The sequence below is a fragment of the Trachemys scripta genome, chromosome 4, assembly GCF_013100865.1.
Source record: "Trachemys scripta elegans isolate TJP31775 chromosome 4, CAS_Tse_1.0, whole genome shotgun sequence".
NCBI classification, from domain to species: Eukaryota; Metazoa; Chordata; order Testudines; family Emydidae; genus Trachemys; species Trachemys scripta.
Window position 1 is genome coordinate 119,001,004 of NC_048301.1, and position 24,476 is coordinate 119,025,479.

The 24,476-nt window shown below is 51.4% G+C and overlaps 1 protein-coding gene across 1 annotated transcript in view; it reads left to right on the forward strand.

The window, feature by feature from the left end:
• The first annotated feature begins 14,557 nt into the window (after positions 1-14,557).
• TAFA3 (TAFA chemokine like family member 3) overlaps positions 14,558-24,476 on the forward strand; it is a 72,336-nt gene continuing 62,417 nt past the window's right edge. The window contains exon 1 of the mRNA XM_034770606.1: positions 14,558-14,720. The gene's annotated coding sequence lies outside the window, so the exon portion shown is untranslated. The remainder of the gene's footprint in view (positions 14,721-24,476) is intronic.

A 24,476-nucleotide genomic window follows, 5' to 3' on the forward strand; every position in this document is an offset into this window, starting at 1 on the left:
TGTGTTGTGATGCTTAGGTAACAGTGGTTTGTAAAGTGCTTTGGGATCTGCATCTGGCAGCTACGGGAATAGGGCACGGGATAATTATTTTAGGTACAAATGGTTTGCTCTCAGCTACCAGTTTTTCTCCCCTCAGGGCTGCTCCCAAGCAAGCCTTGCAAATGCGTCTTGTTATTATTAACAAGTGTGAGCATCGTCTTCATTAAGATGCCTGGGTTCACATCTTATGACTCTCAGTGCGGTGATGCTCATTAAACATGCAGTTCTGCAGAAGGTGCCAAAGTGCATGTCTCCCCAATATTTTGTTTCTCACAGCGGCGCTGCATATGTGCAAATGTGATGAGGGAGCCGGGATGGCTGCTGGGCTTCAAAATGCTCTTTAATAAGGTTCACTGAGGCAGGAGGGAGCCCGTAACGGCGTAGGGCTCTCTGAGTTACAATCCGTGTTTCAATGGCTGCAGGCGAGGGGTCCATCTGAACCCTGTTTGGATTCTGTCTTGGTCCCTACTTATTTGCTTGCTATTGTTTTCCGCTCGGAGGCGGAGCTTGAGCTGGTTGTCACTGTGATAATAGTATGCGGTGTTGTAGCTGTGTGGGTCCCAGGATATTAGAGACAAGGTAGGTGAGGTAATATCTTTTATTGGACCAACTTCTGTTGGTGAGAAAAACAAGCTTTTGAGTCACACAGAGCTCTTCATCAAGGCTGGGAAAGATACTCCGAGCGTCACAGCTAAATGCAAGGGGGAACAGATTGTTTAGCATAAGTAGTTAACACATATTTAGGGCCCTTTGTTTTCAGTTTTTGTTATTTAATTTTTCTTGGGAATTTATCAGTGTTTATTACCACCACAACAAAAACAGGTGAAAATTAATGCCACAAAACTATTCATAATTTTTCTAGGTAAATATCGGGGTTTATTTTGGGGGACGGAAAGATGGTGGAAAAAAGTATTCAGCAAATTAATGCTTTGAATTCCATTCATCAGTGTGGCTTGCTGCAGAACTAAAACAGAACTCAAAACACAATAGCACCTCTGAGTTTAAGAAAACAATACCACACTAGTCCCCAAGCAAAACTTTTTATTTGAATAAACAGTTTACTATTGTAGACTTATGACTATTACCCTGTAAATATTTACATTTAATAATTGTGCCGCACCATTTGCAGCGCATACACTCAACTTCATCCTTTTCTCCTGGTTTTGTTTTTTTAAAACTTTCAAATACTTCCTTGTGTTCTGATACAAATTTTCATTTTCTGCCCAGTTTAGTGTGTCAGATCTTTAAACCATTATCTGCTAACAGCTTGAACTATGTACGTGGTGGGCGTGAGATTCATCAGTACGTTTGGATGCACACGCACTTCAGAGCTGGCGTGCGTGTGTGTGTGTGTGTCTCCCCTAGACTAATACAGAGCCTTACTTCGAGGCAGCTTGGCATATACACACAGACTAATGTATTATTGTAATACATAGCTCTCATGCAATGTATTGTATTCTCCTAATAAAAATAAGTTATTTTTTATATATTTGAATGATACAAAAGTAGGGTGAAAATCAGAAAAAACTGAATAATACTTTTTGTAAAACCCTGGAATTTTTTGGTAAAAATTGGTTTAAACTAAAATCGTAGGGGCTGACATGTATTGTAAGGTAGAGCTGCAAAGGTGTTGGTCCAATAAAAGATATTACCTCACCCACTGTGATAATAGCACAGGTCCCAGTGGTAATGTATGGTACCGCGTTATCTGCAGATCTGCATTGTCTAGCATCTCTGGGAGGCCTTGAGCCCACACAGACTGCCAGTCTAGGGGCCACAGTTTGAGTTGCCTCTAGGGAGAGTGTCAAAAACCAAGGGGCTGGCTTGGAGTTTAGGGGCTGAAGCAGAGACAAGAGTCACCACCCCTTGCGTGTGTGGTGGGCCAGAATCAGAGCATCCAAGCCTTGTATTCGTGAGGGTCAAATCCTCCCAAGGTGTGTGGGAGTGTGCTTAGGAGTGAGTAGCAGTAGGGTCTCCCTGCCCGTGTGAAAGGGAGGTGAGCCCTCCTTCAGAGATTTACAGCGCTTCCTTGTTCCTCTTCCCCTGTGGCAGCCCCGACACAGCTTCTCCTTGCATGCCAGCATAGGCAGCTCCCCCCCGAAAGCAGCCAGCCATGGCTCCCTGTCCTGCACCTGAGATGTGCAGACTCCTATTGTCTCTGCTTAATTGAATTCTATTGCCTGGCAGCCCCCCAGCATGAGTGAGATTTTATTTTGCTTTTGGCATTCACTTTGCAAAAACAAAGAGCGCAGCTGCGGAGTGATAAGAATCGAGGACCTCGATAGTGCGTGATTGAAAAGGCCGTGGGCCACAAGACTGATCAGCACTGATTTGCACGGGACTATTGGGTTTATCACAGGAGCAATGGGATGGCATTAAGGAAATCTTAATGGCTGGATTATCAGGGGGGAAAAAAATCTCGACAGTGAAATCTAAAAATGAAATGAAATGAGATCTAAAGTTAACAAGCCGTGTGCTGGACAGACCAGCTTCGCTGACATGCTGTACCCCAGGATAAGAACATGAGAATGGCCATACTGGGTCTCACCCAAGGTCCATCTAGCCCAGTATCCTGTCTACCGACGGTGGCCAATGCCAGGTGCCCCAGAGGGAATTAACAGAACGGGTCATCATCAAGTGATCCATGTTCTTAATATTATAGCCCTGCGCTTCGAGCCCCGCCAGCCCATCGCAGCTGCCCCTGGCTCAGACTCGGTGCCACGGGCTTTTTACTGCAGTGTAGACACACCTTAGAGCTGAAGCCCTATGATGGTGCAGTAGCTCTACGGATCCTGATGCACTGTATCTGCTTCATAACCTATGGAAATGAATCACCCCTATGGCTCTATAAGAAACGCTGGAAGCATTCAGTTCCCCATGGCCTTTTGCCATACGTGGGATGTTCTGCCCTTGGCTTGAACTACTCCCCAGGATGCAAAGGGTTAATGTCATACATGTGCACTCTAACCTAGCTCCCCTTGCTCCTGGAGGTGCCTAGTCTGACATTTGCTCTCCTCGCCAGGCCAGGCACGTCCCCGGGATTGGGGCAGTTCCTACCACCCTCTCCCCCCAGCAGCTGCTCCTCCCTCGCTACCCTTGACTGAGTTGACCTGCATTCAGAAGAGAGGTTTGTCCTGCAGCTTTCTGCCCTTTCCTGGGCTTGGTGTCTATTGTCACTCAGCCAGTCCTCCCCGCTCCCAGCCCGGCCACAACAATTTAGGCTGACGGTAGTGACTTATTACTCACAGGCAATCTGCTACAGAGCCCGGGTCTTGGTCAGGCTGCTGTAGAGGTCTCCTGGGTGGAAGGTGAGTGCCAGCTTGCAAAGTGGGTTATTCTCTATTGGCAGAAGATAATTAGATAGCTTCCCCAGGCACTGGAGGATCATGCTCTGCAAACATGATTGATAGCCGGGGACTGATGGGAATGAAAGGATGCAGGCTTGGCATCTCACTAAGGCACGGTCAACTGCGGTGGAGCTCGCAGGGCTGGGGTCTGCCTGGGAAACAGCTGTTGATATGCAGAGCTCTCCTCCTGTTTCAGTAGGGCAGGCCTGCCACGTGCCCCGGGAATGGGAGCGCCCTGCTGCGCAGGAGGGCAAACGTTTCAAAGCGGAAACTGGATGATGGGTACAGAGCAGGCCTGACATGGGGAGGTGGTAGAGCAGCTTGCACCAGCCCAGGGTCTGGCCTGGAGGTGAGAGCGGAACAGCACTGTTTCACACAAGACAGGCTGCTTTTATTACGGCCCCAATCGAGGCCTGATCCATAGCTCATTGAAATCGTTCCAACGATGTCAGGCCCTTGATGCAGCCCCAATTCCCATGGAGCTCAGCGAGTCTTGCCTGAGGTCCTTGGTGCCTTTCTCACCTGGAGACAGGGAGCGGGATGGGAAGCATTTCAGGGAGCTATTTATGTGCATTAATCCCAAAGGGCCCTGCAAACAGGCTGGGGGCGGGGCAGCAGCGCCACTCGGCTCCCCCACGCTGGCGGCAAGAAAAAGGAACATCTTTGCTTTAAGGAAGGAGAGCAGAAATGAGCACAGCTCTAGGCTCCCGCGTAGCCCGGTGAATGTCGGTCCCGCTCTGCTGCGGCCTGCGCACAGGTCGGGACAATGAAGTGTTGCACACGAGAAAGGCTGGTCATGTGGTTATGCGCTGGCCGGGTGCAGGGGACCCAGGTTCAGTTGCTGACTTAGCCACAGACTCCCTGCGTGATCTTGAGCCAGTCACTTCATCTCTCTGTGGGTCTGTCCCCCAGTGGGGACGCTAATGCTTCCGTTGCCTGTCCTGGCTGTTTAGACTCTAGAGGTTCTGAGGCAGGGACTGCCTCTGTGTGTTTGCCCAGAACTCAGCACAATGGGGCACTGGCCTCCAATGGACCCTCTGGGCATTACTAAAATAGCAAATAAAAATAACCCCTGGAAGGCCCACAAGCTCCTAAGAGCACTGGGTGCCACCAGAGAAGCCCTGGAGTCTTCTCTTAGCACACCTAGGGTGTTGCTAGCCCTGTTGTTTGTTTTCTGATGCTCCTTTGCGATGCCCGTAGTTTTGCCTTTTAATTTTCACTGGGCCGCTGGCCCTGTCTCTGCGAGCGCCGACACAAGATGAATTCATGAGGTAGTTTGCAGCCACAGATGGCCTCACTTTCCCTCCTGCCATTAAACTGCAATTTAAAGAGATGGGAACCATAAGAACGGACCCATTATGCTGTTTATTTAATTCCCAGGCAAATGTGACAGGCTGGAGATTACATTTTCAAATAGCTGGAATGGGGAGATTTGCGGGGATTGTTGCTGGGCGGGAGCAGACAGGGCTGTGACAATGGCAGGTTGGAAATACAAATCAGTCCCTAGTTTGTGCTAAATTACCCTTCATGTATCATTGTAAAATCTTCCCTTTTTTAAAAATAAAAATGTTGAATTGCATGGATATAAGTCAAAGAACAGCTCCGGGGCTCCCAAGTGTCAGGAGCTCATCCCAGGATGGGACGGTCAGCTCAGGAAAGACCATGTCTGTACAGACTAGCTCTCTCATGGGGGCAAAATAGGTTTGACCCATTCGGTCCACCCAAGGATCATGTTTTCACACACACACACACAAATCTGCCCTGTGCAATTTTTAAAAAGTAAACAGAGAAAAGTTCTCATAATCAGACACATGCCGTTTTGTAAGGCAGTGGTCTCCAAACTTTTTTGATCGCGCACCCCTATCAGTAGAAATTTTTTGAGCACGCACCCCCTGCCGTGCCGGCTCTACCATTTTTGCCGAAGCAAAGGGAAAAAGAAAAAAAAAGGCACTCTGACTCCCGCCTGACAAAGCAAAAACAAACAAACAAACAAAAACAAAAAAGCGCTCCTCTTGCACATCCCACTTTGGAGACCACTGTTCTAAGGCATGAAATGGCTGCAACATTCTGTCAGCTCTGCTTGACACTTGCTAGTTTTAGGAGGATTTATTTAAGTCCCAGAGTTTTCTCATTTGTTTGTGTGTGCCGGGCGGTTGGTGCCCAGACTTGATGCTATTTGCATTATTTATTTATTCTGGAGTTTGCTTAAACCTTTCATCAACCTGAAGTGTGACTTCAGAAAGGAGGACACTGTTGTTTCCAAAATTAATTCCACGTGGACTCTTTTTCTGGGTTTTGTTTGTTTCGCATTGTGTTATTTGGGCATGAAATAACTGTTGTACGGAAAGCATGGCCCACAGATCAAACACAATGCAATGCTAATGCTCATTTACCAAGAAAAAAACCCAATCTCCTTCCATTTCAGTGCAAGGGTCCCCTGCCTACATATCCACTGTTCCCTTTATAAGACTGATCCCCTTAGAGCAGGGGTCCCCAATGTGGTGCCCGCGGGTGCCCTGGCGCCCGCTGGGGCATCCATGTGTGCCCATCTACTGACCACCAGACAAGCAGCCGCTGAAATGCTGCTGAGAAGCGGCAACGTCAAGAAGCGCTACCGCCGAAATGCCGCCGAATTTCGGCGGCATTTTGGCGGCGACGCCTCTTGATGCTGCTGCTTCACGGCGGCATTTTGGTGGCTGCTTGTCTGGCGCCCACGGTCCTCGGCAGCTAGTCATCCAGCGCCCGCCCCATGGAAAAGGTTGGGGACCACTGCCTTAGAGTTCCCATTAGGGAGACCTCAGTTTTTTGGCTGTGTCATGAGGTGCACTGGTGACTCCTCCTGGTACTCTAAGGATTAGCTCGAGGCCGATGCCCCCCTGTGCGGTTTGCACACCGTCACTCTGTCCGCCCGCAGCTCCTCCCGCAGCCTCAGGAACCACAGTGTCCTCTTCATGTCTCTGTCTGTGCACCCTCAATAGTCCTAGGCAGTCCTCTCGCTCACTGCCTTGGTGCCACTCACCCAGTGGCCGGTAGGGGAACCTGGACCTGCACTCTTCTCTGGGTTCACACCCCTTCTTACTGGGCAGCACGGCCTAGTGGCCAGAGTCCATAGGATCAACCCTTTTTGCAGCGCAGCACGGCCTAATGGCCAAAGTCCATATAAGCGCCCCTGGTTGCAGGGCCGTAGGACCTTACTACTGGCTCAGCGAGGGGGTCCTACCGAAACAGGCTGAGGCTTACCGGGGTCAAGGTACCAGTCCGTCACCTCCCCCGGGTCACTCCCTACCGGCTGGGGAGTTGGGGGTCTCCCATGGATCCCAGGGTTTTCCATGAGTCTCCGGATCCGTCGCCTCCTCTGGTTCCTCCCGCAGTAGGGGTTCGAGCCGGCCGATAAAAGCCTCTGTTCCTGACAGCTCCAAGAGCGTTGGCTAGTCCTCTGCAGGAGCTTCCCAGTTAGGTCCTTCCCCTGTAGCCACCAGCCCTGACTGAGCTGAGTTCCCTCCTTTTATACTCAGTGAGCATCCGGAGCATGCCCAGTACGAACGGGGCGGGACTTCCTCTGTCAGAGCTACTGGTCTGACGTCGCTGGGGCCAGTGCGGGGTGGGGCTGCCCCATCACAGGCCCTCAGCTCAGCAATCTGGGCCTTCTCTCTCTGGCCTCACTGCTCTATCCCTGGGCTGCTTCCTCCTACTGGTTCCCCTTTCTTTCCTGGGGCCTACCAGTTCCCAAAGCCTCCTCCCTCTTCCCAGGGAGTGACATCAGTCTACAGTCCCTGCTCCTCCCTTTCTCCTGGCAGTGTCTTCCTTTTCCCACCGTCCCTTCTGCTTTCAGCTCCTGGGCTTTCCACCTATTCCTGCCCAGTTGAGACTCCCTAAACGGCTGCCTAATGGGTTAACTGGCCCACCTGGCCTGCATTGGACCCCACAGGGTGAGTGTTGGGTGGCCACCCCATCACAGCTGTTAAAGCGGTTCTGAACAGAGGCTTATTACTATTTTGGTAGGTCACCCAGGGCCCCTAGTCGACTTCATAAGTTAGACACTCACAATGTGATTCTCCAAAGCTCCCTGCGCTGGTCTATCTCCGCCCATGCTGAAACCAGTGGGGAACCTCCCACTGAGTCCAACGGGGAAAGAGTTGGGCCAGCTGTGAGTGCTCCCGAAAATCCCTGCTCCTTTAACCCTAGTCAGGGCTGCTTCTGACAGGGCTGAGCAATGGGGTTCCAGCTGTGGAGGAAGAGAGCAGGGCCTGTCTTTACTGTGCTCTGAAGTGGAAGTTCTGAGCTCCCCCTCCGTGGTGCATTGGGCTGTGGCCAAATCTGCAGCCCCCTTAGTGAGCTCAGGAGGGCGTGCTGTCTGCCTCTGCCAGCCTGACAGGAGCTGCGGGGCCTGAGGGCAGGTTGTATGGGGAAGGTTGGTTTGGAAAGACACCAATGGGTCTCTCGGCTCTGGAATCATAGGCAGGCCTTTTGCACATGCCTTCACACGTATCTGCGCACTAGGTGGTAGAGGAGTCGCCCTGGCTGGTGATGAGCATCCAGGAATTAGCAAGCCCCACTGCCTGGAAGATGTTTGTTGTATCTGCCCGTCTAGTGGTAACTATGAATGCTGTGTACTGAATTGGCCAAGCCATTTCTAGCAACCCTGAGGGTTCTCCTTAGAGGCCTTTCCCCCAGGTATAGCCCCTGCTTCGTCTGGCAGGACCACACAGCAGCTTGAGCTGTAGCTGCAGGTAGTTTGATTCTTTAATATCATCATCTGCAGCCCCTGTTTTCCTGTCCGAACCCCTCCTCAGCTCCTCTCTGCTTTCAAACCGGGCTGTGGAGAATCCTCTGCACATCTTGGCAACCCCAGGCCTCCTGTCAGCGTCATGAAATTGCAATGATTCCCCTTGAATAGACATGAAATTGCTTTTTTGAACAAAAAGTTGGAGGAATGAGAGATGTTCTGCAATGTCCTTGGAAGAAACGAGCCAGGGAAAATGAATCACCTAGGCTCCTTGCGGGGCTGTTTCAGTCCTTGGGCTTTTCTCTGATCTGCTATCGAAAGCTTACACTGCTGGGGCACCGTACAGCAAGGGCTGAACTTAACAGCCTCCTCAGAAAGGCAATTAAGACTCCTTTCTGTGATGCTGGAAGCAATCTTGCATGTCTAGGTCTGGCTCTTCCAGCTCTTTGCCTTTGGAACGCTACCGAATACCAGATCAAAGGCCTGTGGCCGGCCCTCAGCTGGAGGAGACACTGAAGGGAGCGCTCTAATTCACCGTTCCGTGTCCTCATCTCACCATTCAAGGAAAGCTGCACTGATTACCACCATCCCCTGGCTTACTGGTCTGGAGTCAGAGGACATCACTGCATGTCTCGAGGGGCCCAAGCAGTTCTGCTTGTTCTGCGCTGCAGTTCAGCTTTCCTGTGCAACTCCAGAGGCAACGGAGATGGGCACATCCGAAAACCAATGAAACAAACCAGCAGGAAGCAGCATGGCCTGGTGGACTGACTGACCTCAGAGCTGGGAGTCAGAGCTCCAGGGACAGATGGAAAACTTCACACCGAGTGTCCTGTCCTCCCTTATTAAATCCTCAGGGTCTGTGTAACAGGGACATCCGCTTGGGGCACAGGGCAGACCTGCTCGCATCCCACCCTCGGTTTCCCTCTGGGGATAATCCACTCACGCCCAGAGGCTTTACGACAATAATCCCCCTCTAATTTATCAAACAGTACCCAGTTCCCAAGACAGCCTTTCCCCCTTACGTTCAGGGCTCCGCGCTCCTCCGTCTCGGAACGGTGTGTTCCAAATAGTGCTCTCCCCAGCCTGCGGAGCTCCCCTTAAGTCCAGGGTTTCACAGCCCTCCAGCAGGCTGGATTCATCCTCTCCACGGGTTCTGCCTGACTGGGCTTGGAGCCTCCTTTCTGCTTCACCCACCCAGTCATCTGGCCATGCCCTGAATCCTGCCCCGGAGGGTCTGATAACCCCAAAACAGCTGCGGGGAGCTTGTTCTGCTCACTCCACCAGGATTCTTCCTATCTCTTCCCTCTCCCAGGCACTCACACACACACACACTGTGTGTGTGTGTGTGTGTGTGTGTGTGTGTGTGTGTGTGTGTGTGTGTGTGTGTGTAAGGCTCTGTTTAAAAATAAATACATAAGGAATTAGCCTTTTAAAGGCTGCCGTTTTACTCCATTTAGCGTATGACAGATCAGCCTAAAAATCCTTTGAAAGGTTCCTCATTTCAATGTGTTTCCAAAGCCCTGGAGGAAGTAGGATGAAGTCGGGGATATTTCCTTCTGAGTTGTAATGCACTTTCTGGCAAACCCACCAACGAGTTCGGAGAATGACACTTTGGTGACATTTAAACCAATACAAAAGTAAATTAAACATCTGGATCATAAAAAATACCGAAGGATGTTTGAAAATAGCCTCTGTGCAGCACTGCATTAGTTGACGACACAGCTTTAGTGTGTAATGAGCAATATATTAATTTATAATTAGTGTAATACAGTACAGCTCAGCAAATAGCTCTGTGCACTCTGGCTAATTCATCAATGCAAGAAGCTGCTTTTAATGGTTTCCAAGGTTTGCCTGTCCCCTGTAATTGGGAAGTCCAGAATTTATTGTTATTTCTTTGAAGGGGTAATTTGATTGCAGCCACACATCTTCATTTTGTGTCTGCTCCCACTCCAGTGCAGGGAAGGAGAAATCTCCAGACTCTAGTGTCTCGCGAGCACTTTACGTGACCCCATTTGCAGCTTCCCGCTGCCCGTGTTTTGCAGCCCAAGTGACCTCATAGCCTCAGAGACTTCCTGCAGCTTTGGCTGTGCCCTCGCCTGCTGCCACAGAAAGGGTTGATGCCAGGGGCTTAGCCCGGCTGGAGTAGTTCGGCTGCTCCCCCCACCCTCTCGCTTTTTACTGGAATTGGGCTCGCCCCCCCCCCCTTCCTTTTAACTTCCTAGCATTTGGGAGTGACTTTTTTCTCTCAGTCTCTCACTTTCACAGGATATTGCTGAATAGGCAGGAAAAGAGCAAATGGAGGACACTAATGGAGAAATGTTTAATCATAAGAATATTTAGCTCTACGGAGAGCCAGTGGGAGTTAGGCACTTATCTCCTTGTGGCCAATTGGAAAGTCTTAGCCTTTTTCATCAGGTCGATCTGAAAGCAGTTCCAGAGAGGAAGGATGGTTTGTGGTTCAGGCGCTGACTCAGGAGATGTGGATTGATTCCCGGCTCTGCCACAGACTCCCTGTGTGACCCTGGGCAAGTCACTTAGTCTCTTAGTCTCTCTGGGCTTTGATTCCCCACCTGTCAAATGGGGATAATCGCCCTGCCTTTGTCTGTTTAAAGTCTCTGGGGCAGGGGCTGCCTCTGACTTCGTGCCTGGATGGTGCCCGGCATACAGAGGCCTGCTCTCGGTTGCAGCAATGTAACAACACATAGTCACATTCCCATTGTCTATCCCCATTTGCTAGATTGTGAAACCGAGGCAGAAGGAGGTTACGGGACATGCTCAGGTCACACAGCAAGACTCTGGCTGAGCTGGGAACTGAAGCCGGGTCTCCTGACTGCAGCATGCTGCTGCCCTCTCTAGCAAGGGCACCCCAGGGACAGCTCTAGGGCACCGTATGTCAAGAAGAGAACATCTTCCTTCCTGGTTTCCCTCAGTCGGACACTGCTGCACTGGGGGCCTAGCAGTCAGCTCGTAAATCCATTTCTCCCCCAATTAGCAAATGACGACTCCCAAAGTTTGTCAGCAGTTCAGAGACTGGATATGGTGGGGCCTTACCTATCTACCTTAGGTACCACATCACCATTGTAGCTGAGCAGCTCACAGTCTTGAATGTTGTTATCTTCACAACACGCCGGGGATGTATCCCCATTTTACAGATGGGGCACTGAAGTACAGAGAGGCTAAGTGACTTGCCTGGGGGCACATTGAACATTTGTAGCAGAGAAATTTAACCCAGATCTCCCACCTTCTAGACTAGTGCTCTAACTACTGGAACCACTTCCTCTCATAGCTCTGGATGCACTAGGGTTCTCACTGGTACAACTGAACCATGAGTGGGAACTGTTTGCTGAAGTTTCCTAAGGTAGACAAAGCCAAAGAGACAGAGAGAAAGCAAAGTCCTCAGTTCCTCAGTAGGGGATGTCACATGCTCAGTAGAATTGGGTGAAAAGTTTTGGCTGAAACTTTTTTCATTGAAACATGCAGATTCAGCGACACCAAATTTTTTTGTGAATTCATGTCAGTTTCAAAATGAAACTTCATTTTTTTGCTTGAAACAACATTTCATTTCAAAATTTCCTTTAACTTTATTTTTAAAAATTCAATGATTGTTGAACAACAACAACAATTGTTACATTTAATTGTTTAAATTAAACTTTTTGGTGGATCCCAAACAAACTTTTGTTGACTTTTTGATTCACCAAAGCTTTTGAAAAATTGTGTTTCTGGTTCAACCTTATATATATTTAACTTTTCAAAATAGCCAGCAAATCAAAGACCTGTTATTCACACAGCTCTGGCACTCAGCTACTCATATTAACCATTACAATATTTCTGAGATGCCAACAAAACTCCAGCATCTGCTCTCATCCTCTGACGGAAACCTTCATTGTAACTTTTGCATCTTCTTTAGACTGTGAAGCCACAGCTAATTGCTGAAGCATGTGTGTAACGTTAAGCAGATGAGTAGGCCCATTGATTTTAATGGGCCTAGTCATGTGTTTAGATATCTTGCTGAAGCAAAGTCAGAAGGACTGACATCAGACTTCTGAAGGAAAGACTCAGGATAATGATGTTTGCCTAGGTATGTCTAGTCCAACCCAGGCTAAGAGGCAATCCTTTGTTGTATTGAATCTTCTTCATTAGGATTCGCTGTATCAGTTCTTTTCCCTGCCAAACTTTGTCTTTTTAAGGATACTACGAAATCTCTTTTGCATGATTATGATGAAGTGATGGAATCCTTGATGATATCCAGGAAGGAGAAGGGAAAAAACAAACAAAATCCAAACTGGACCAAAACAAAAAATGAATTTGTAGATGAAATCAGATCAATGACCTGATTCAGATCGAATGAAATCAGTTTTACATAAATCCGATTTTCCCCCTCCCCCTGTGTTGTAACTCTGTGATCTGGAAAGTAACGTGTTTGTATTTACAAACCATTACATCAGCAAGGGTCTAAATTGTGAAGATTTCCTTGTTGAATAATATGATTCTAATTTAACTGACATTTGTCTGATATGAAAGGTAGTTTTTATAGTGTTTGCTATTGATTGTATTAAAACTTTGTGATCTGGAAAGGAATATGTTTGTATTGACTTATTATCATATCAATAGATGCCTAATTTTGTGAGTTTTTCTTTCAAGTAATCTGATGAATATAAATGGCAGATTTCATTTAGCTTCTTATTGATTTTGTTGTTGTTATTAAAACTCTGTGATCTGAAAAGTAAAATGTTTGTATTTACTTAACAGCTTATTAATGAGGCTGGGTTTATAGGTTTGTAGGACTTTTCCCTTTGTATTGACTAACCTGGTCTAATTTAACATATTAAAAAATGCAATTTTGACTTGGTTCTTTTAAAAAAAAAAAAGGTGCTAAATTCCTATATAGCAAAAACGAGCTCCTTTTTATTCTAAGCCTGATTCTATGCCCCTGGTGACTAAACAAACTCATACCGGCTCTGCTCTGCCCTCTCCCCCATTGCTGCAGCTCCTTGTCCCCTACTGGAGAAAGGTGGGGAAAGATCTGCTCCAGGGCTGGCCCTAGACCAAATGGTGCCCCAGGTGAGGAGAGTCTCTGCCTCCCCCAATTGTTAAACTTTTGAATATCTTACTTTGTATTGCATTTGTCGCCCATTTCATGACTTTGGTGCACGAATTGGATGCATGAGTTATTCCTGTCATGTAAGACCATAAATTTACACACTAGGATCTGTGAATCTGTATTTATTCATGCCATATATGAGCAACTAAAAAAAAATAGTTTCCGCTAAGCTTATAGAAACTTTCTCATTTTAAAATGAACAGGGAATGGCTGACAACATTCTTTGAGGCCGGAGGAAAAGATAGTTCTCAAAAAGTCTGGAAGGTTCCACGAGGTTCTACAAAGATCCAGAACATTCTAGGAGGTTAGTGAAAAATGACTCCACATACGGAATACCTGAAACATTTTACTTCAAACATTCCATTTTCCCTTTTGTCGCTAACAATAAAACCAGCCCCCCGAGCGTGGCACCCCAGGGGTCGGTCGCCTGCCCCTAAATCCGGCCCTGGTCTGTTCCTCCTCTGGCAAGGAAGCTTTCCCAGGAGTGGTTTGAAATGCTTTTCCCAGCGTGGGGGCCATCTCCTTCGCATTACTTAGGCCCCCCATTCAAGAAAACAACTTTAAGCCTGTGCTTAAGTCCCATTGAAGTCAAGGGGTTTAAAGTTGAGTGTGTGCTGTCCTGAGTGGGAGCCCTGGCCTGTAGGCTCTGTGGGGCAGGGGCTGTCAGGGTCTAGCACAATGGGGCTCACATCCGACTGGGGCCTGGCCTTCCTCCTGCAGCGTGCCTGGGCAGAGCCAGGCCTGGAGCCCCTGGGACCAGTGCTGAAGTGAAGACCCACAGGTGGGCAGCCCCAAGCCAGGGCCGGCGCCAGAGTTTTTGCCACCCCAAGCGGGGGAAGCCGTGATCGCTCCACCGCGCTGCTTTCTTCTTCGGTGGCACTTCTGCGGCAAGTCCTTCCCTCCGAGAGGGCCCGAGGGACCCCCGCCAAAGAGCCAGATGTGCTGCCCTTGCTTGCTGCGCTGGTGCCTGGAGCCGGCCCTGCCCCGAGCAGAGGGTGCGGGGCGCTAGTTCCCCCTCCAGCAGCCCCTACGCCCGGTGCCTGGGGCTGTGCCAAAGGGTGGGAGCGGGGGCTGAGGGGCCAGCTGCACTGACAGTCCCTTTGGCGCCGCAGCTCCCGAGGGGCTCCCCAGGGCTCGGCCCGCCTCTCCCCGGGGCTCCCGGCCGGCAGGGGAGGGCGCGGAGGTGACTGGACGGGAGGCTCCCTGGGGACTGGCCGTGCCGGGAGAGGTGCAGCGCGCGGGGCCGTGCGAGCGCTAGGGGTCGCTGCGCCCCTTCGCCGGCGCCCAGGCTCTGCCCGGCGGCCCCCGAGGAGGCTGCGGCGGGCGGCGCCGGAGCGAGCCAGGCTGGTGCGGAGCGAGCGGAGCCGCCAGACGCTGCGCGTCCGAGCCGAGCGCAGCCCTGCCCGGGGAGCCCCAGCCAGCCCGAGCCGCGGAGCTGCGGCGCGCAGGGCGGGGATGGGCAGCGGCTGGGGCGCGCGGCGGGGACACCTGTGACGGGACCCAACAGGTAGGTGCGCGGGGGCCGGGGGGGCAGGGGTAGAGCCGCGGGGGGCACCCCCTTTTCCCAGTTCGCACCCAGGCGCTTCTCTGTGGAGCGCCCCCCCCCCCCCCAGGCTCGGCGCCCGGACGCTGCAGCCAGGTGCGGAGCTCGGAAAGCGGCCCCCGGGCGCTCCCGTGCTGGGAAGGGCGAGGCGAGCTCTGGGGACGCTGCTCCGGGAGCTCCCCGCGCCCCCCTGCGCGCATCCTGGCAGCCAACTTTCTCCGGGCTGCCTCTGTGCAAACTTCCGAGCGAGCCGGAGACCTGGGGGGCTGGAGAGACGCCCAGGGACACCCGCGGGAGCCGGATTTTCCTCCCCGTTCGCCCGGGTTGCAAATGCCGCGGCGCAAAGTCTCGGGGGTGAGGCCGAAAGCTGCCCCGGGCCGTGTCCCCGGAGCTGGAGCGGGCGCTCCCCGGGGAGCACGAGGCGTGCTGGGGCTTCCAGGGCTCCTGGGGATGCACCATCCTCCCCCGGCATGTCACAGGGGGACTTGGTTCTCCGCAGAGATTTCAACCTCTTGCAAAGGGGGCGCGGGAGGAAAGAAAATGCAGATCAGAAGCCCCCACCGCCCCACAGGGACACTGACTGCAGTGAGCTCCCTGGAGGAACACACTTATTCCAGAATCGCTTTGGAAGTGGAGTCAGCAAAGGCTCCCTTATTCTGAAATAAGTGCGTCCACACAGGGCATTAGTCCCAATTAGCTACTTGTGTTTTTAAATTCCCGCGCTGCCTTATTCTGGAGTAATTTCCCCGGGGTAGCGTTCTTGGCACCTCCTCACAGCCTCCCATTCCTCTGCTGGGTTAGGGGAGTGTGGGGACAGGCTCTGCTCACAGGGAGGAGCAGCGAGAGAGTTTAAAAATCTCCCCCTGGCTCTTTGCATCAGGGCAGGAGAGGGTCGGCACTAATGGGTTACTGGCTTGGGCAGACTAGGGGAATGTTTATACAAACACAGGTGCCTCCGGGCAGTGTTTTCCTGGTTCTCCCATTGCTGTTGGGGTTTGAATAACAGCATCTCCTTCGCTCCCTGCTGTGAAGTCATAACCCAGTGAGGTGGCACTGGTGGGCTGTGATCTCAGATTCAGCAGGAGAGTGTCCTAGTGGCATGAGGAGTCAGGGCTGGGGGAATGTGGAGAGCTCAAGGGCAGGAAACCTTCCTGAAGCATAAGTATGGTGGGTGACCACCTGGCTGGTGTGCGTCTGGATGTGGGAGCCTGGTCTCTGTTTGAGTTTCCCCAAGGCGGGCAGTTCTCCACGGAGGCACCGCCAACGGGGAGGCGCTTTCCTGCATAGGATGTAGAGCCAGTTAAATCAGTGAGACTTGGTTTCCATTAGCTGCGTTTATGTCTCACCTAGCAGCCCAGCCTGCTGAACGAGGCAATCGTGCACCTCCCTGTAGGATCAGCTCTGTGTTCGTGCCCAGGGGAGAGCCTAGGTGTTGGAATGCAGGTACCCGGGGGAGCGGTGGCATAGATGTGAGGAGGGAGGTCTGTGGCTTCATGCCAAACAGGACTGGTTCTAAAGAAACTGTGAGCTCCCGCTAGGCGCAAGGCTGAACCAACAGTGAAGCTAATTAAATTATCCGCTTGCAACCTGCATCTAAAAAACCCAACCCAAAACCTTGCATCGTTTGTAGGTGAGAGAGAGACCTGAGCTGGGAGAGTGACTCATGGCAGAGGCAGATCCTCCAGGTCTCAGTGGAAGTCATCTGTGACGGTGATCGGCAGCAGCCAGTTGGCACTGTGAGATTTGCCGAGTGACTTCCAGCTTGGCTCGCTTGGCCAGGGGAATGCAGCTCCCAGCTAGGACCAACTTGGGGCGGCTCTTGCTGGCTCAGCGAGACAGAGGCTCTCCCGGCACTGCTGCTGTCTACACAAGTGCCAGGTCCTGTCCCCGCTGCAGTGGCTTGCAGGATGCACGCACGGTGACATCCAGCCAGCCAGCGGGGATCTAAGTCAGTCCTGCTATCTGGCTACTGTTTGAGAGAGGTAGCGTTTTCCTGCACTGTACCTGGCTATTGTAAAATCTCCAGAATTAGTCCGAGAGCTCCCACTCCCTCTGTCCCAGCGTATGCAATAGCTGAGTCTTCTGTTGTCATCAGCCTCGCAGGAGCAATGGAGGCTGGAGAGTCACATCCAGGCTGTTTCCCTGCGCCAGCACTTGCAAACTGATCGGCTAAAATGACTGGCTCAGGACCAAAAAAGAAGCAAACGTTTCCTGCTGCCGTTGCTCCATCGCCCCAAAAATGGGAGGGAGAGAGGGCAGCTCAGTGGATAGGGAGCTGAACTAGAGCTCAGTTCCTGGCTTTGCTGCTGGCTGATGCTGGGCAAGTCACATCCCCTCTTGTGCCTCAATTTCCCCATCTGTAAAATGGAGTTAATTATACTGACCTCCTTTGGAAAGCAGCCTGAGAATGCATAAAAGCTCAGTTATTATAGCAACTGTTGGTTTTCTTTCTGGGAAGGAAAATACAGAACCCACCAATGGCCCCACTTGTTCCCGACAGCAGGGGGGTTCAGACAGGAGTTAAGATGCTAGCTGGGTCTGATTCTGAGCTCATCTCATTTCCCCTGCTGTAATTCCATTGGCTTACTGGAGCTACTCCTGATTGACATCAGGTCAGAATCGGGCCCAAAGATTCTACGTCCTGTCGAGCTGACTCGTAGAACAAGGTAAGGGCAGAAGGGGATGGAGCTGTCCTTACGCGTGGCACGAGCATCCCCCTCTTCTCATTGGCCCCTTTGCGCCTGGGGAAAGATTCCCAATGGGGGCCTGTCCTCTAGGAAGGAGGAATGTGCCAGCCAGAGGCGTGGCCGTTCCAAAGAGATGGAAAAGGGGGGATCCCATGCCCTAGCACTGGCCTGGCAGAGAGAATAGGAGGGGTTACTCTCTGACTAATCCCTCTTGCATGATTCGAGTTGATTGGCCATTGCTGGTGACATGGCACAAAGATATCCAAGAGGCTCTCCCCTGCAGCACTACATGCGTGGTCCCGGGGCGTGGAACCGTGCTGGTGGCACACGCGTGCTCCCGGGGTGCGGCGCCGTGCTGGAAGCACTGGGACAACAACTTTAGCTGTCCTACCTTCCTGGAATGATCAGACTGATTTAACTGCTGTTAACCTTGGGTATCAACCCCCCTGCTGAGCTGCCTCTGTCCATCTGAGAGACAAACTCCTGGCCCGGGATAAATCTGAGGATAGAGCTGTCAGTAGAGCTGACCTTCAAAATGCCAGTAGCACCAGGAGATGGGATTTGCGGCGCACAAGGGCAGGAGTCAGTCCCAGCACTTGGGCTGAATTTGAGTTAAAAACTCCCTTGCTCACCCTTGGCGGAGAAGAAAATGCGGCAAACGCTAAAGGAATGAACAAGGAGGTGGAAGGAAATCAGACTGGAAGAGAGAAGGAGAGAGACCCTTTAATGGGCAGATGTGCTCAGTCTTGCTCTGCAGGGCTCCCTGCTGTTGCTTTGTCATTCTGGACAGTGTGTTTGTGCCTCATTTGGGTCTGCCCAGCAGAATCCCAGCAGCTCCCACTCTTTTGCACAACATGTAATTAGACTGTGGAACTCATTGCGACAGGATGTCATGGAGGCCACCAACTTGGCAAGATTCACATTCGGAGTGGACATCTGATAACAGGAACAGCTAATTCTAAAATGAAAAGGGGCATAAAACCTACTGCTTCAGGGCTTATGCCAGAGCCTAACTATTGGGGGTTAGGATGAAACTCCCCTGGGGCAGATTATCCCCCCATCTGCTGGCTGTTAGGGTTCTTGCACCTTCCTTTGATGCAGCTGGTGTCACTGTTGGAGATAGGATACTAGACTAGTGGATTTTGGGGCTGGTCCATTCTGGCAAGTTCTGCGTTCTCTGCTTTCCCATTTCCCACGGCGCTGGGCTCCCTGGCACCCGAGATACAGCAGCAGGGTAACCTTCTCCCACACTGTGTCTCTCCGGCACCGTCACGTCACGGAGGCTTTTCTAACGTGTGTCACTTGGAGTATCAAAAAAGGGGGATCAAGAGTCTAAAAACAAGCGGCGGAGACGTGCCCGAAAGCTGGAGGGACAATGGGAGTACAGCGGGTGAGAGGGCGGAAGCTGCATGCCTGAAATTACTGTGCAGAAATGGAAACAATCAGCCAATCAGCTTGTGAGTGGGAAGGCAAGCTAGCTCCGTGGGACACTTTGCCCTAAGCAGCATCAGCAACCCTCCTGCTAGAGCTCTGCCTTGTGTAATTTTGAACAGGTGAAGTTGCTGCTTAAGCATGATTCATCCCCTGGAGGGCACTACAGAAAAAGTTAACCCGTCAGTGTGACCCGTGGGTTCCACTGTAAACACTGAGCTGATTCGTATTGAGTTTCTAGCCCTGTCACGATCAGTTTATGTTCGAAGGACAGTAACATCTTCCTGAGCCAACCTCCCCAGGAATCCTCCGATTCTCTTCAGACCCCGTAGCTCTTGCTGGTGAAGAGAGCAGCAGGATTTGTCAGAGAGCAACCAGGGTCTTGTCCAGTCCAGGCGATGGGGCCCAAACTCCTCAGCCTGCCAGGGCTGCGTGCCTCCTGGGCTGCTGTGGGTATTGGAGGTGCTGAGACTCGTAGTGCAAAGCGCCAGCTGGTTTTCATCCTTTCTCGCTATAGCCCACCCACTGCCTTTGCCTTCTCCTTCCAAAGCAGTCCTTGGACACCTGAGCTACAGCGGCAGGGTACCCATCTCCTGCCCTGTGCCTCACTCCTCACCTGGAGCAACGCCTTGGAAGGAGTTCGTTCTCCGTGGTCTGGCTGATCGCCAGCTTCCCTCCTGAGGCTTCCATGTAGGATGCCAGTTAGTGCCAGCTACAGGAGTGCTTCTGCAGTGGGCACCTTTTATCTACTGGCTATTGCACCAAGAGGTACCCTGTTGAACAGCCTTTCAGAGCAGCTGCAGCCAGAGGCTGTGCACCCACCATGGGGTTTGCCTTGGGAGAGGACACTGCTCTCTCTCTCTCTCTCTCTCAATTTCCCTGCCTTGTGGGATGTGGCATGAAGTGACCGGTGAGGCTAATCCCCCTGCAATACCAGGGAACCTTTGCTCAGTTATTGCTGTAGCTAACATCTGCAGCCATTGCATCCAGCTAGGCACTACAGTAGGGCGAGCTGACACACGCAGCTGTGCCGATGGTGCCCTGTGTGGACTGCACTGACAGAATCCCTCGCCTGCACAGAGGTCTTGCTTAGCTCTCAGGGCGGCAGAGGCAGCACCCAGAGTGCTCGGAGAGAGCTGGAGCATGGGTCGGAATCTTCTCTCCTGTCTGAAAGTGGCCATCTTTGCTCGGGGCTGGTTCTGAGAGGTGCTGTCCTGGAAGCAAAACTGCTGCCTCACTCGGCTGTTTGAAAGCGAGTGGGATTGTGATGGGGGTCAGTACTTTGTAGAGCTGGGCCCTGGTTGAGGACATGGATGGCTGAGGCACACTTACTGCGATGGAGCCATCAGTAGCTACAGATACTGCTTCCCGAGGGCTACTCTGCAGTGGGTATTCCAGTTTTGTCCACTGGCTCATAGAGAGACTTCCTAGTGCTGCAGGGAGGCTGCATGAGAATATTCCATATTGATAGATACACATCATACACGTGACTGTGTTATTAACAAAACTAGGGGTGAATGCAATGTCCAGAACTGTACAACCTTAATTTACTTTCTTTTATGTGCTTGGTTTACCCTTTGTATTTCACTCCTTTTGGAAAATTGACATGGACTAATCAGTTTCACCGTAGATTACAGTCTGCTTCAAATTCTACTTCTCATGCATTAGCCCAGTGCTGTTCTGCTTTGAGCTGCAAACATTGTAGGGGGAGTGTTTAAATTCAGCAACCAACCAACCAATACCTTGTACTGGAATTTAATAACACAATCATAAGAGTGTTTTGATTCAGATTCAGTTTCTCCCCCTCTCAACTACCCCTCCGCCCCAAATACACACATTTGGTTGACCTGATATGTTGTCCCTAAAGGGTTGTGGGCACTGTTGGTCCTTTCTGACCAACCAAAAATGCTGCAAACTCATAGATGTGCTGAAATAGCTGGACTATTAGAATAGCTTTCTGAAGGCTGGCAAAGCCGCTGGGCCCGATGTGTGCAGAGGGGTGTGATGTGGTATCACTTTAGAGATGAGTACTGTATTATTTTGTGTTGAAAACCTTGCGCCTAATTCCTATTCCCCCATCTCCTCTTTTTTTTTCCCATGGAATATTGCTGAGTATAATTATCCTCTCTCACAAACCTGTGCACATAATGTGCCAGACTTCCAAAACTCAGAGCATAATTGATGGTGACAGAAAGTCCCTCATTAACGCTGTTGGGCATCAGACTGCATTCCAAACGGCGTTACAGCTGGAGCCGTACCAACTGGAGGTTCAGCATTTAAAATGCTGCTTTAACAACAACAAAACAAGGCTCTAGATTTCAGACCATATAATTTGGTAAAAATGAAATCAACACCTTAGTGCTGAGATCATAATTTCCATGGCTGTTGGTGATTAACCTCTGCTAACTCTCTTTAACACTTCATCACTCACAGCTCTGTACCATACTTAATGAATGCATTATAAAATTAAACACAACTGCTGCAGTGACGCTAGCACAATAGAGGCTGACTAGAACAGGCCCAGAAAATGGCCCGTGTTAAAAATGCTCTCTTCCATTTGGATAGCATGGTAGTTATTCGCCAGAGCTGCATAGGAGTCACCGAATGCAGCATCTCCTTAAGCTTGATCATGTCATCTTACCCAGTTTGTTAGCAGCTCTTCTGGGGCATCAGATTGTTGGTGGGGACGAACATGAAATGTGAACCCCGAGACAAAGGGAGGACTAGGCCCCGGACACTTTGGCACTCTCGTCAGCATTCCTGTCAGCCTGCCTTTTGGCAACGGTTCTGACAGCAGCCCATGGTGACTTAACTGGCATTGTCATGAAACACATTGTGCCATTTGTAGTCAGGGATCCATGTCTGGCCGCCTCCCTTGCAGGTTACAGTGCAGTGTTTCCTCGGCGTTGGCATGGGCTTTGGCAGGCACGCTGGCCAGCTGGTTCCCGCGGTGGCTGTTGTCTTTCCCTGGGCAGGCGGGGATAGGACGGGTGTGTCTCTGCCACTGGGGCACAGAAACAAAAGATGCCAAACCATCCCCGCCCCCCAAATCCTGATAAGCTAGTGAGCAGGTAACCGGGGCAGGCATTCTCTGGCTCAGCGTTTCACTCCTTGAAAAGCGGGATTAGCTCTGGTGAAAGAGGCTGCGTTGGGGACTCTACCCACTGAGCAGGTGCAGCATGGGCAGCGTCAGCGTGTGCTGCGCAGGAGCAAGGCTGGTCTTGTGATTATGGCAGTTGAGGGAGACGCAGGTGATCCTGGTTCAATTCCCAGCTCTGTCACAGACTCCCTGTGTGACCTTGGGCAAGTCACTTAGCTTCTCTGTGCCTCCGTTCCCCACCTGTCAGTGGAGATTAGTTCCTTTCTGCCACTTTGCTCTGTCTGGTCTGTGCAAGCTCTTTGGGGTGGGCACTGGCTCGGTGTGCATCCCTCACACTTAGCGCTTTCCAGTGCAGTCTCTTGGTGCTATTGGAATGCAAACAGCAGCTGAGATATCTGCAGGGCTGCCTGGAGGTGCGGCGAAGGGAACCCAGGCTCCATGGGCCCTGCACACTCAGCCTCTGGCATTGGAGCCAGTGTGTATGGGGCTCATTTCCCAAAGCCCGGGCTCTCAATCTGGGGCCGTGACCCATGGGGCCTCCCCTCATGTCTCCGAGGTTGGTGGTGTGGGCTTGTGGTACAGAGATGGCCGAGAACCCCTGCCCTGGAGCCTCCAGTGATGTCGCTGTTCGCTCCGTGTGCAGCTGGCATGACTCTGACAGGCTGTTGGTTGAGTGCTGCACATTGCCAGTGAATCCTGGAGACGGGCCGTGGGATACCTGCCCTGTCTCTGGGGAGCTGGCAGGTTCCCGTCTCCTCTCTGCTCAGCCTTTCGTGCCTGCTTTGCTCTCCGGCTCCGTTGTCATCGCTGAGATAAGTGTCTGTCACACCAAACTCATTAGCAAGGAAAGCAGTGGAAGCCGCCTCCACCAAGTGGGGAAACTCACTGGTGAATGAAAGTATCCCAGCCACCTCCTTCTCAGAGCAGAGCAAACCTCCCTCCGGCTGGGCCCCAGTTCCCTCTGACGGCACCCGGCAGTGGGGTACCCTGCATAAAATCATCCAGGCAGGGCGGGGGAATCGTGTTCACCTTGCCCTGTGACAGAGCCTTGATCTCGATATTCCCACCAGAGGCACCGAGATCTGACAGGGCAGTTTGCAGCGCGTATCCCGTCTGTGTGTGTGTATTTGTGAGAGAGAGAGCGAGAGACAGACATATGGGTGGAGTTTGGCTGGGCTTTGAGAGGCTCTAACACAGGAAACAAAGGGAAGAATGGGGAGAGAGGATTCCTTGCTTATCCTAGTGGCTGGCGCCAGGCCCCCAGGTGGTGGTGTGTGTTTATTCACAGGTGCGTTGGCCCTTCTTGCCTGCCCTAGGCAGCATCACCACAGAGAGAACTGAAATCCCTCACCTACCCATGCCCCGCAGGACTAGTCCCCTGCAGCAGTGCCACTAATTCCCCTCACGCCATTAAAGAGACAGAGCTGGGGGCTGATGGTTACTTTAGCAAGAAAGCTCCAGTTATGGGGTGAATGGACTTTCTCTGTGGTGTGTGGGGGAAGGGGTGCTCATCCTCGCCCAGGTTTGAGATCTCTACGTAGGGACGTCATGGCAATACGAGAGTGCTGGTAATGCTCGCCACCTCTCACACCTGTTGTTATTTGTATGATCCAAACTCCTCGGAGCCGTGTGGTGGACCCGAACCCCACTGTGCAGTGTTTCTCATCCACAGATCCCAAAGCACTGGATAAAGCTTGTCAGCATAGTTATCCCCAGTTTACAGACAGTGAGCTGAGGCACACAGAGATTAAGTGACCCATCCAAGGTCACCCAGGGAATCTGTGGCAGAGCCAGGAATTGAACTGAGATCTCCTGAGTCCCAGCCCAGCACCTCGGAGTGGGGGGGGGGGGGGGGAAAGAGGGTATTAGTGCTTAGTTCCCACTGGATTTTTGGTGAGATTTGGGTGCCTGAGCCTCTTGGAATAAAGCTCAGGGCTCCTGACTCCCAGCTCAGTACCTTTGGTTCTGGAGCACATGGTTTGGTGCTGAACTAGGGGGGCTTTCTGGAGGACAGAAAGAGGAACGGTGTCTAGTCCTGGGAGTAGACGCCTGTAACTGGAAGTTGTTTGCAGAGGAAATCTCTGCTCCTATGACGTCTCTGGCACAGTTGTGTGTTTGCTTTGTTGTCTCAGGAAGCAAACCCATCAGCATTTGGTGAGAGCAGGACGGGAAATGGCATTTTCACACTGTGGGAGGGTCAGATGTTTCCAAATCCGAACGAAAACCAGCACAACAAGAAAATCCAGCCTGCCAATGGAAAATTCTGAAAACTTTCCAGCTGGGAATGTCCAAGTGGAAATATATCAGTGGTTTCAACCAAAGGAAATGATTTGATGTGTCAGAACAGCGTTCTTTATGTCAGAGCCGCATTTCGGAATGAAAAATGTCATTTTGTTTCAAAATGTCCAACTCAAACTGGGTGGGTTGGAGTCCCCCGTTTGGGACAATCAGAAGATTGTGTTGAATTCAGCCTTTTCCCATGGAAGACAGTGAACTGTGCAA